This window comes from Asparagus officinalis, chromosome 10 (genome assembly GCF_001876935.1).
Source record: "Asparagus officinalis chromosome 10, Aspof.V1, whole genome shotgun sequence".
In the NCBI taxonomy this organism is placed as follows: Eukaryota; Viridiplantae; Streptophyta; class Magnoliopsida; order Asparagales; family Asparagaceae; genus Asparagus; species Asparagus officinalis.
Genome location: NC_033803.1, coordinates 47,058,603 through 47,072,548, shown reverse-complemented (window position 1 = coordinate 47,072,548; position 13,946 = coordinate 47,058,603).

The window sequence follows — 13,946 nt, the reverse complement described above, 5'->3', positions numbered from 1 at the left end:
TGGTCGATTCCCACAGCCGCAACAAGCCACTTTCACCGTCCCTTCGCCTTCTGAAGACCAATGATCGGGGACTCACCCCCCTTCTAGAGACCAGCGAATAGTTCCGTCTCGGACTCCTCATGCTACTAACAAGCAACGGAGGTATCACGTCGAGCACGCAACCCCGCTGCCACGTCGGTCAACTCACCTCGGGGAACCTTGCTGACACCTCCTCCCGGATCCTGAAGTTATCGGCGAAAGTTCTAGCCTTAATCACCATGGGGATCACACTAGGGGAGCAGTCTCTAAAACTTTGCTCTACTTCCATGCCTCTCTAGCCCCCTCTGCGACTATGGGAGCCTCTGGATACGATCAGGTGTACAGACCGATCGCAGAAGCCATCGGGGGGAACACCCCCCCCCCCCTCCCCCCCCCCCCTCTTCGATGACCTCATGAACGCCCTATGTGAGAAGTTCAAGATACCTCATGTGGAGAAGTACAAGAGCGAAGGAGACCCCTCCGAGCATGTCCAGAGCTATTATGATGTAATGAGCATGCTCCAAGCATCGGAAGCAGTTATTTACCAATGCTTCCCCATCACTCTATCATGGAGCGCTAAGCTCTGGTGGAACGCCCTCGGGAAGAAGTCTATCAGCAGCTTCTAGCAACTCAGCCGGAAGTTCATCCATGACTTCTTGGCTGACATCAAACAGAAGCTGCCCCTTATGTGTTAATCCATGTGAGACAAGAGCTCGGATAGAGCCTTCAAGCCTACTTCAAGAGGTTCTAGGTGAAGAGGTTGGAGATTAATGATCTGGGGAGTGCGGTTGCTATGTGATGCGGCATAAACATGTACCAAAAAGGTTGCAAGTACACAACCGTGTCAAGTTATAGTATTTAAGATATCGATCCCACGAGGAAGGTGTTTTGTAGGAGAAAATAAAAAATTGGTTCTTATTTTGTGTGCGTGACAAATAGGAGTGATGAGTAAATATGATTGTGGAGAGATAATGAGAGTGAAAGTGATAGTGTGTGAAATGGCGCAAAATTTAAGTGAGAGTGGATGTGACAAAGAATGAGTGTGATCAATAAGGCAAGAAGGAAAAAATGAAATAAAATCAAGAAACAAATAAAAAATTCAAGAATGAAGAACAAAATTCTAGAATAAAAGAAAATGCAAGAAATTAAAGATGGTGGATTCAATTATAGATATGGGTAATCTAAAATTGAACCCACTTCTTAGACTCAAGAATGAAGAACAAAATTCTAGAATAAAAGAAAATGCAAGAAATTAAAGATGGTGGATTCAATTATAGATATGGGTAATCTACAATTGAACCCACTTCTTAGAAAAGGGTGATTCCCTAGAGGGTTCTAGCCTAAAGGCGAATCAAACAAAATAAAAATAAACAAAAAGAAAAACTAAACCCAAGAGGGTTCTAGCCTCAAGGTGAATAGTATAAGAAATTAAAATCTAACTATAAAATAAATTACAAAATCTAAACTACAAAATAAAATTATAAGAATTAAATGCAAGAAAATAAATCTATTCTATAAGCATGAAATAAATCTAAGGCAAGAGGGTTCTAGCCTCATCTCCATCCTCATCATTCAACAAGAGGAGAAAGAACAAATTTAAAGAGGAAAAAATTATTTTTATTAATTGCAACTAAAGTTACAATTTTTGGAAGACCTTCTTAATTAAGAGTAGCCCTCCTCTCCAAAAGGAGTTACAAAAATTTTCACACCTCTAACCCCTCACTATCTACCCCTATTTATAGTAAACATCAGTGAATGAGAGCCATTGGATCAAACTTTAGCCCCAAGACAAGCAAAATCAGCCATTGACGCGCGCTACAGTAATCTGGTATCGATGCATGCTTAAATCTAACTAATAAGCAATAATAAAGAAATTACTAAAAAGAAATAAAAGAGAAAAGAAATGCAAACCTTCAAATTGCTCTTCATCTCCATCCTCATCATTCAACAAAGAGGAGAAAGAACAAATTTAAAGAGGAAAAAATTATTTTTATTAATTGCAACTAAAGTTACAATTTTTGGAAGGCCTTCTCAATTAAGAGTAGCCCTCCTCTCCAAAAGGAGTTTACAAAATTTTCACACCTCTAACCCCTCACTCTCTACCCCTATTTATAGTAAACATCAGTGAATGAGAGCCATTGGATTGAAATCTTATCCAAAACCAACAATTTTCAGCCATTAAACTGTAACAAACCGCCCAGGGTATCGATGCAGGCATCGATGTAGGCATCGATGCAGGCATCGATACCGGCATCGATGCAGGCATCGATGCCCCCATCGATGCGGGCATCGATGCCTCCCCTTCTGCTTTTGCTGTCCGCAGATTCTTCTTGTTGTTTGCTTTGGGGCTTTGGACATTGGGCTTTTCTTGGACTCTTGGGCTTGGGCTTTGATTTATTTCTTCATTTAAATACTTGAAAGAATTCATTGGGCTTCATGGCTTCATTTTTTCAATAAATCACGGGCTTTTGTTGAGAGATGGGAGTTTGAGATTTATTCTTCATTAACCTGCAATTTAAAGATAAAAACAATTATTAGTGCTATATTTCAGGAATCGCGGTTGTATTTAGCGCATACAACAAGCCTTTAAACCCCTAGGTTACCCTAGTGGACGAGTTGTAGTCTCGTGAGGGTTTGCAGTGAATATACCCACAAAATTCGGTCAACTTGCCAAATTAAAGAAGTCAGTAAATAACTAAATTCACTTGATAACTTTTAGATAATCTAATTGGAGCCAGTTATCACTCAAGAAAACATTTTTATATATAACTCTAAGGTATATTTTCAAGAAAATCTTCTCATTGTAGCAATACAAAACCAAGCCAAACTTAGAAATTTAATTTAAAAGTTTTGAAAAGAACATGCTAACTCTTTGTTTTTAAATAATTTTCAAGTTGCTTGATTTAAAATATTTTCCAAGACCATATATACAACTATAAAACATTTATTAGTTTCCAAGTCAAACTTAGAAATTTAATTTAAAAGTTTTGAAAAGAACATGCTAACTCTTTGTTTTAAATAATTTTCAAGTTGCTTGATTTAAAATATTTTCCAAGGCCATATATACAACTATAAAACATTTATTAGTTTTTTTATTTTTTTTATTTATTATTTTTTTTAACTCTTTCATCCTTGGTGATTTTTTTTTCTACTTTAATGGGCTTTCTAAGTGACCATTTAACGAGTTTTGGGCCAATGGATCCCAACCCAAATGGGCTTAGGTCATTAAGTATGGAAATACTCCTTGGGCTTAATTACTCGGTCAGCTTAGGCTTAATAAGATAGAATCACCTCGAATTCAAGAGTTTTTTTTTTTTTGTGCTCCATTTTTCGCACTCTTCTTTTGTAATTTTTTTTTTGTATATGTATATATATTTTGAAAATATGTAAATCAAGACACTTTGAAAAAATTATTTTCAACTCTAAGTTAAGCATGCAAAAATTTTATTATTTTAAATAAAAGTCCAAGTTAAGGCTTAAGTAAAGTATACTACTTTGAAAATCATTTCTTAAGAAATTTATTTAGAGTTATCATAAAAGATGAACTTAAGTAAATAACCAACTAGGGATTAGAAAATTTCAAATTTATCAAATAAATCAATTATTACATAACTCTATCAATTTGGCAAGTGACAATATTTTTATAAATTTTTTTTTAAGAAAAAGGGGGGGGGGAATGTAACTAAAAATATAAAATAAAGAGAAAAAAATAACTAATTCCCACCCCCACACCTAAATTTTACATTGTCCTCAATGCAAACTCTATGATGCATAAAGTAAAGCAGATAAGAAGTGAAGCACTTACATTTGGTCGGCTGATAAAAATCTGCAATTACCTTTGGTCTGAGGATGAAAACAAAAATTTATTCTTTTTTCTTCTTTTTTTTTTTTTTTTGAAAACTGAACAAGAAACTCTCACATGAGAGAAGAATAAATTCTTTTTATTATTCTGAAATAAACAAAATAAACAATGTAGAATGAAATATTCAACATGAAGAGTTCCTGTTCTACATTGACTCCTACCTTACTGTTGAAAATTCTTCCCCGGATTTTAAACAAATTCAGAATGATATAATTAATAATGTGAATTTCCAAGCATTTCGGGGTGTTCAGTAATTCATGCAATAAGGTAAGGTAGGTATTATTGGTGTCATGCATTTTGTATTTCTTAATGAACTTAGACTCTTGTACTGTGAATATTTGTTTTCTAACAACCAATTCTTCTGTGAAGTTCTGAAAATTTGGTTGTTGATTATTCTCCAAGAATCTAAGTTCATCAAGAAAGAGTTCTTCAAAATTTAATTCAAAGCAGCAAATGTTTAACACAGTTTTATTATTCTCAAGGACCTGATCTGCTTCTTCTAAAAATTCTAACTCTTCAACAAAAATTTTCTCAAAACTCAAATCAGACTCTTCTTCTTCTTCTGATCTTTCCTGGATATAGTTTATTTCTAGAGGCTGATTATTTGGTTGGTCCCCTGGATTAAAAATGTTGAGATCAGCAGTCAAATTCCCAAAGGATAGTTTCATTTGACCAGTTCTAAATTTTAATGAGAGCATTAGAAGTGGCTAAGAACGGTCGTCCTAAGATGACAGGTGTCTGTCCTTTGGGATTGGAAACAGGCTGTGTTTCCAAGACTACAAAATCTACTGGAAAAATAAAATCTCCAACCTTAATCAGAACATCCTCTAACTCACCCATGGGGACCTTGACAGATCTATCAGCCAACTGTAAGGTGCATTTGGTTGGGTTCAGTACACCTAGACCCAATTGCTGATAGACTGAATATGGAAGCAAATTGACACTGGCCCCTAAGTCTAAAAGCGCCTTATCAATGTGAGTATTACCAATGATACATGAAATAATGGGGGAACCTGGATCTTTACGTTTCAAAGGTATAGGATTTGACAGCATTTCACTGATATTGGCGGCTAAAAAGACTTTCTTTGGAACATTTATTCTCCTCTTCTTAGTGCATAATTCTTTTAAAAATTTAGCATAATATGGAATTTGTTCAATTACATCTAAGAGAGGAATATTGACCTTAACCTGCTTGAATGTTTCTAGGATCTTCTCCTCCTGAGGAGAGTGTTTCCTAGACCTGAGTCTATCTGGAAAGGGAGCAACCGGTCTAAATCTATCAAAAGCAGGCTCAGGTTCGGGTTCAGGTTCTTGGTCATCTGAGGGGAGTGATTGTTGAATAGATTCATCAGAAGGAGAAGGAGAAGGAATTTGTACAGGATCAAGAGTTTGACTTGGAGGAGTTCTCACTTGATTATCGACCTGTCTACCTGACCGAAGTGAATGGATTGCATTCACTTGAGCTTCATAGGATGAACTGCATCCTGTGTTATTAGGGTTGACCACGGGTTGACTCGGAAATTTTCCTTTCTCTCTTTCACTCACGGCACTAGCTAGTTGACCAAGTTGGGATTCTAATCTAGCTATAGCTTGAGTGTTGGAGTTGAGCATTTGTCCGGTTGATTGCATGAAGGAATTCAACGTGCTAGATGTTTGAGTCAACATATTCGTGGTTTGAGTAGAGGCCTTAATTATGGTTTCTAAACCCCTTTCCAAGACATTGAGACGTTTATCTTGATCTGGATTGTGAGGAGTTTGAATTACAGCTTGATGAGGAGGAGACTGATTTTGATACGGCAGATTGGGTTGTTGAAATTGTGAATGAGAATTGAATGGAACTGTGTTTCCCCTAGGAAAATGTTGGGTCGAAGCGGGAGTGAAATTTTGAGTTCCGGGAGAATTTCCTAGATTCCATGCAAAGTTGGGATGATTTCTCCAACCTGGATTGTAGGTTGGAGAAAATGGATCATTTCTAGGGTGCTGGAATGCAGCGTTCATCTGTTCTATTGCGTTGTTATTTCCTAGGAGAGGGCATTCCTCTGAAACGTGGGTAGGAGACTGACAATTATGACATCCTGGGAAAGAAACATGATTGAGTTGAGCTGGAGCTCGTTCCTTAATTTCTAAGGCTTCTAACCTCCGCAGAATTGTCGCCATCTTCGCTTCAGAAGCAATGTTTGACTCCAAGGAAAGACCACTAGACTTAGAATGGGGAACTGATGAAACCCTGTCATCGCACTGTTCCCATTGCATTGTTTTTTCAGAAAGACTCTCCAAAAACTCCCAAGCTTCATCAGCATTTTTCCTCATAAAATCCCCGTGGCACATTGATTCTAAGGAAGTTTTTGCAGAATAATCTAATCCCTCATAAATTATTTGGCACAATCGCCATTTCTCTAAACCGTGATGAGGACATTGGATGAGAAGATCTTTAAATCGGTCAAAATACTTCCAAAAAGGTTCTCCCGGGATAATTTTAAAGTTTTGAATGCTGTTCCTAAGCTTTACCGTTTTATGAATAGGAAAAAATTTCTTAAGAAAAACGGTGACAAATTCATCCCAAGTTGAGATGGAATTTGTTGGTAAGCTGTACAGCCATTTTTTAGCTTTATCCTTAAGAGCAAATGGAATAAATCTAAGCTTAACCGCATCTTCATTTAATTCTCTCATTTTAATCATAATACACACTTCCTCAAATTCCGAAATAAAAATATATGCGTCTTCTGTTTCATTACCAAGGAATTTGGGAAGCATGTTTATGTATTGCGGTCTAAGCTCAAAATTTATTCCATTTGTTTCGGGAAGCCTAATGCACGAGGGGGTTGCATTCCTAATGGGATAGCACATATCCTGAAGAACTGGTTGATTTGCCATTTCTTGGGTTGGTTCAACACGAATTAAACGATGAGAATTATCCCGAACCCAAATTTGCATACACCAAAACAATTTTTTTTTTAAGAAAAGAAAGAAAATTAGTTTTTTTTTTGAGAAGATAAAGAAAAAGAAAAATCCTAACTAAAACAAATCAAAACAATCACTTTTCAATCACTCTAATTCTAGGGTTTAGCCTAATTCACTAGACCAGCTCCTAACCAAAAACTCCTACAGTGAAAAGATCAAAGTTTTACCCAGGTAGTTAGCCAGGTAAGGATAGTACTAGAGGGTGATCAAAGATCAATTAAGTACCTCTTTCCTTGCGGAGCGCTTTACGCAACCCCTAAACCTTGCCTTAGACACCAACTAATCTGAGAAAACTTAAACCGGTTCACTTAAGGATTTCTTGTTCCTTATTGAGCTCGAATCCTTAGGGGCCAACGTCTAATGAGTTTTATTAGGCTTGGGTGGTGTAGTGAGGAATTAGTGATTTTTGGGCTAAGGAAAGGGTGATGAAATCCCTCACCTTATCTTGATTATGGGGTTTTGCCCTTAAAAATATTTTTAAGTGTGTGTCAAATCAAGATGCTCAAATCACTTGGTGAATTCCTACACTATATGAAATGCAACCCTATGAATTAAAAGCAACTAAAAAGGATGGAAAAGAAAAATCTTTTTTTTTAATTAGGGTTAACAATCAAACAAATGAGAAGGGGGGATTTGTTTGAATTTATTATCTTGTTAGTAAATGTCAAAGTGGAGGATGAATTTTATTATGGTCAACAAAAAATAAAATCTCTTTTTTTTTAGTCCTAATTGTCTCTAATTGTGAAGAAGTAGCTAAAGGGTGGAATTAAAAACTAGAAAGAGGACTTACCTGAAAGCAAATCTTCAAATCCTAGCTCTCCAATCCGCGATCTTCAAGCTCCAAGCGTTTCCTTCACAAAAAACACACAAGTTAAAGAACCAAAATAATTAAAACCTACTTAAGCACCTTCCCCGGCAACGGCGCCAAAAACTTGATGCGGCATAAACATGTACCAAAAAGGTTGCAAGTGCACAACCGTGTCAAGTTATAGTATTTAAGATATCGATCCCACGAGGAAGGTGTTTTGTAGGAGAAAATATAAAATTGGTTCTTATTTTGTGTGCGTGACAAATAGGAGTGATGAGTAAATGTGATTGTGGAGAGATTGAGAGAGTGAAAATGGTGTGTGAATAGGTGCAAAGTGTAAGTGAGAGTGGATTTGAAAAAGAATGAGTATGATCAATAAGGTGAGAAGGAAAAATGAATAAAATCAAGAAACAAATAAAAAATCAAGAATGAAGAACAAAATTCTAGAATAAAAGAAAATGCAAGAAATTAAAGATGGTGGATTCAATTATAGATATGGGTAATCTACAATTGAACCCACTTCTTAGAAAAGGGTGATTCCCTAGAGGGTTCTAGCCTAAAGGCGAATCAAACAAAATAAAAATAAACAAAAAGAAAAACTAAACCCAAGAGGGTTCTAGCCTCAAGGTGAATAGTATAAGAAATTAAAATCTAACTACAAAATAAATTGTAAAATCTAAACTATAAAAAAAATTACAAGAATTAAATGCAATAAAATAAATCTATTCTATAAGCATGAAATAAATCTAAGGCAAGAGGGTTCTAGCCTCTTGGCTATTTAACAAGAAAATAAAATCTAACTACAAGCATAGAAATAAATCTAAACTAATAAGCATAAAAGAGAAAAAGAAAAGAAATACAAACCTTCAAATAATTCTCCATCTTCATCTTCATCTTCATCATCCAATAAAGAGAAGAAGAGAAAAATTTAAAGTGGTGAAAAAATTATTATTATTAATTGCAACTAAAGTTATAATTTTGGAAGGCCTTCTCAATTAAGAGTAGCCCTCCTAGGAGTTACAAAAGTTTTCACACCTCTTACCCCTCACTCTCTACCCCTATTTATAGTAATCTTCAATGAATATGAGCCATTGGATTTGTCTTGAGCCCCAAGCCACAATCTCCACCTTTGAATTTGCTTTTTGTTCTTCTCTAGCCCAACATCCATATGATTTTCAAAAGAAAATGAAAGTCCAAATATTTGCTGCAGGTCCGGCCCATTCATGTCATTTGATTTTTAAAATATGCAGAACAGTCCATTTGAGAAAATGATTCATGTAAGCAAGTTTGGCCTAATGACATTTCTTTGATTTTGCACAATTGCAGCACAAAGTCCATTAGCAAGTCCGGCCCAATGACTTTGCAGCAATCAATATTCGGTCCATGAAGCTTCATCAAGTCTTTGGCATTTGATCACCTCAAGTCCGGCTAAAAATGCAGCAGTCCACCAATGGCAATTGGAATCATGCAGCAAAGTATTTGATTTTGAAAGTTAAAAGCCAAGTCCACCAAGGATAGCTATCCCCTACCTCATTTATCACCGACGAAGGGACCTATTCATATAAGATGATGTTGTTCAGACTGAAGAACGCTGGGGCCACTTACCAGACACTTGTCAACATGGTCTTCAAGCACCAGATCTGTCTAAAAATCACAACAGATAGCCAATCCCCATCAAACACCGATGATGGAAGTTACAATCTGACGACTTCTAGAAGGTTACAATTTGAAGACTTTCACGTGGATCGATGAAGGTTACAATCTGACGACCTTCGCAACAACTGATGAAAGCTCTAATCAACAGTCTTTACAATCAACATCGAGAGTTACAATCTGACGACTCTCACATTTTCAAGGAGCCAAGACGAAAATTACAAGATGACGATCTTTGCAACGCTCTAGCAAAAGAGACTACAAATCGACGGTCTCTTCAAATCAAAACGCAGATATCTCTCAAACCGTAAGGAATTTGGCAAAACTGATGGAGCAAACCAAACCCTATGGGGTTGGTTTGGTCGGCTCCGTCTCGTCGAGATAGCTAATTTTTATAAATAATTTGTCCAATTCCGACTTACGGTTTAAAAGTTATGACATGTTCTTTGCAGCAAGTTATGTTCTGAAGTTCGTCTGCAAGACTGGACTTTGTCTGAACACTAGACTTTGTCAGAACATTAGACTTAGCCTGAAGCTCGCCAAGCCCGCCTAAGGTTCGCCTCTGCATTACAGAGTCAAAACGCAGAGTTCGTGGACTTAAAACGTAGAGTTTGTGGACTTAAAACGCAGAGTTCAACTCTGCGTCCAACAACAAAAACGCACAGTTAATGCGGAGCCTAACTCTGCGTCACAGGTCCGAAAACGCACAGTTAATGCGCAGCCTAACTCTGCGTCCCAGGTCCAGAGACGCACAGTTAATGCAGAACCCAACTCTGTGTCCCAGGTCCAGAGACGCACAGTTAATGCAGAACCCAACTCTGCGTCCCAGGTCCAGAGACGCACAGTTAATGCAGAGCCCAACTCTGCGTCCCAGGTCCAGAGACACACAGTTCATGCAGAATCCAACTCTGCGTCCCAGGTCCAAAACGCAGAGTTCATCTCTGCGCAGCGCGACCTGTGCGTTTTCAGCCTAAAACAGGCTCAACTCTGCGTTTCAGGTCCAGAAACGCACAGTTCGGGCCCAGAACGCTGTTTTCAACTTTTGACTCGTTCAAGCACGATTTGAACGGTTCCAGAACCGTTTTCTCCCCAAGATTTGAGGGGATCACTACTCTATCATGGGGAGATTTATGAGGGGCAGTTACACCCCATTAAACCCTCATTAAGGAGAGATTTAAAGGGACGGTTACACCCCTAAATCCCTTATAAATAGTGGGAAACTCAATTGAGTTGAGGCTGGCTTTTGGGATCTTGGATCTGGGAATTTTGGAGATCAAAAGGCCCTCTTTTAGAGATCGGCTGGACTTTTTCAGATCTTGCCTACACTCATGGATCATCTTGGAAGGCTTTTATTGAAGTCTTTGAGATTACTCGACTTGGCTTGTGAACTCTTTCTAAGAGTTCTTCTCAACTCGATCAGAGTTCAAAACTTGCTATGCAAGTTCTTCTAAAACTCGTTCTAAGTTATTAACTCGTTAAGAGTTATTTTCAAAACTTGCTCTGCAAGTTTTTCTAAAACTCGCTCTGAGTTATTAACTCGTTAAGAGTTATTTTCAAACTTGCCACGTAAGTTCTCCACAACGTCAAATCGTGAGGGGAAGATATCATTCCAGTGAATCAAGACGTTCGGATCGTCAACGGAGAGCAAACTCGATGCAAGCATTCGAGGGAGGTACTCCATCGCCACCGTGAAGAACCCAGAATTAAACAAAGGGGAGAATCCAGATCATTCTCTTCTCTTTTGTAATCAGGAAATCCAACTGTAATTAAGATCGAGAGAATACAAATCAAATTTCTTTCATTCTTTTTACTACAAATTTTCTAACAAACAAAAGATAGCGACTCTACTGGGGAGTAGCTTCTCTGACGAAGAAGTGGTGGTGCAATCCGACGTCAACCTCGCAAGAACAACGGTCGAAACTCTCGTGGTAGAGTTTGATCAAGCCAAGTTTGAGAAGACCCTCTCCTCCGGATCCCTTAGCCCCAAGGCTATGCACAAGATCCATAAAGTTTCTAAGGAAACTAAAGTTCTAGTTATGGCCGACTCATCGAAGGACTGTCTCCCTTGGGGGTTGCACTATTCATACAGTCCCCTCTCTAAAGGAGAAGACTTAGCTTCGGCACAACTCCAAAAAACCGATCCTCCAATCAACACGAGCTTCGTGTTTGTGAGCTTCAACACGAGCTCTGCATAAGCCAAGCTAAACGCAGCCCTCAGGGGTGCGTTTCTCAAATAAAACACAACCCTCAGAGATGCGTTCCAACATCAAAACGCAGACCTCAAAACTGCGTTGATCTGGCAGAACGCAACTCTCAGGAGTGCGTCCCAGAACCAAAACGCAACTCTCAGGAGTGCGTTCAAGATCCAAAACGCAGACTTACGAATTGCGTTAACCGACAAAAACACAACCGGCAAAGGTGCATTCCATCAACAAAACGCAGACTTCGGTCTAGCGTTAGTAAAACAGAACATGACCCTCGTGTTTCTTCTTCAGAACACGATGCGATTCGTCATGTTCAAAAAGATCAATGTGGATTCAATTTCTATGTTCACCAAGAGCTAGTCCTATCCAATCATGGACTGGGGGTTCCAGTTCAAACCTCACGATCAGTGAGTAATTCTCGAGTCTTTACAACAGACTTGAGAGAGTTCATATCGAGAGAAAGACCGATGCAACAAGCCATTCGTTAATTCCAATGTGAACGACTGACTCCTACGGTCCTCTCGGGATGTCAATGCTTCTCATAAGCGGTCAAACCATTGGTGTTCGACCAATTAACGAACGTTGCTTTGCTTAACCGACGACGACGTTCGCACAGGAAGAAGTCTCCAGAGACCGAGTATTCTGGAGTCACTATCAATGTGATCGGTAGAGGGAAAGCCTCCGGTCCTAGCTCCGATGACTTTGAGATAAGTCGTTCACCGACCGTCAGAGAAATCACTAACGAGTTTGAAGGAATCTACCAAAGCACTCGGACGCGAACATGAGCCATTCCCTCTGTTAACTATCGGAGGTTAGCCAGAAGAACCAATTCCGATGATGAACACTCAGCCATTGCAGAGTCCCAATCATCAAGCTCTTTTGCTGAACATGAGAGCTCTTCTTATATGACGAGAAACCATGAAGATCTCGCGAAGAGACTTGACGAGCAGGAGGTCATGCTCAAATCTCAGCAGGAGGCCATCAATGAACTCATGGCCCTGTTGACTCAAATCGTCGCAGACAAGGCTAAATCTCAGAAGACATATTCGCCACCCAGGCAAGAATCTTACCGGAGAGGAAAAATGACTTCATCCCGACCTCACACAAGCAAAGGGAAGGGAAAAGTGGTTGATGACATGGCTTCTGACCAAGAAGCCCACAACCTGGAATCTTCCTCTGATGAAGGAAGAGAGACTGAGAACGATCAGAATCTCTAATCTGCCAAAATGGAAGAATTGGAAGCCCGTCTCAATGTCATGGCCAACAGAAGCGAGCTCCAAGACGAGGGAGTTGTCAGACCCTATCCTACCGAATGGGATGCAACCCCTTATCCTCTAAAGTTCGAAGTCCCGACGCTACAAACTTTTGACGGCACGGGATCACCGAATCAACATATCTATCATTTCAAGTCACAGACTGGAAATGTGATATCAAACGACGCCATACTGGCTCGATTATTCATTGGAAAAGTGGACAGATCTAGAGAGACTCTTCCTATCAAGATTCTTTGAAGAGGATACATAAGTCTCCATTCATACCCTTCGCGCCACTAAGCAGAAGAAGAGAGAGTCCGTCAAAGCATTCGTCAAAAGGTTTCGAAACATGGCTCTGCGATGCCCAACAGGTATGACACAGTCTACCTTAGTGGAGACCTATCGACACAACTTGCAAACCGAACTTGTAGCGCAAATGAGGGTTGCAGAATGTTGTTCCTGGAGACAACTAATCTCTCAAGGTGAACAGGCTCAAAAGATTATCGTCAGGATTAAACCTGAAGAACAAAGTAGGCAGGATCAACCTGAGCAATCGGACCAAGCCCGATGTTCTCAGTCAGATGGGGAAGATACTACGGCCACCGAAGCCAATCCTCTTTAGTAGGATGGCGGGTCCAATAACTATCATGTTAACAATTACTTCTGATAGTCAAACTCGTTAGATAGTAGCCCACTAGGCGATGTGCCATGTCTATCCTTTCCCCCCCGCACTTGTTCAACACTGGGGGTTGGTTTGTTTGTAGTTTATTGGATCATGAATAATAAATTTCTGAGTTTTCACATTCAATAAAATACCTCTGTCAACCACGAAATTCGTCAAAACTATACAGTTAACAGTACACTTCTGATAGTCTATTTTCTCCAAATTCCCTCACCAATCCTCTTCAAGTAGGATGACGAGTCCACCAAAACTATCACGGTAATGATTACCTCTGATAGTCCATCAACTTGCCAATCTTCTTTAATAGGATGGCAGGTCCACAAAACTATCACGTTAACAGTTACCTCTGATAGTCCATCAACTTGCCAATCTTCTTCAATAGGATGACATGTCTACAAAACTATCACGTTAACAGTTACCTCTGATAGTCCATCAACTTGCCAATCTTCTTCAATAGGATGACATGTCTACAAAACTATCACGTTAACAGTTACCTCTGATAGTC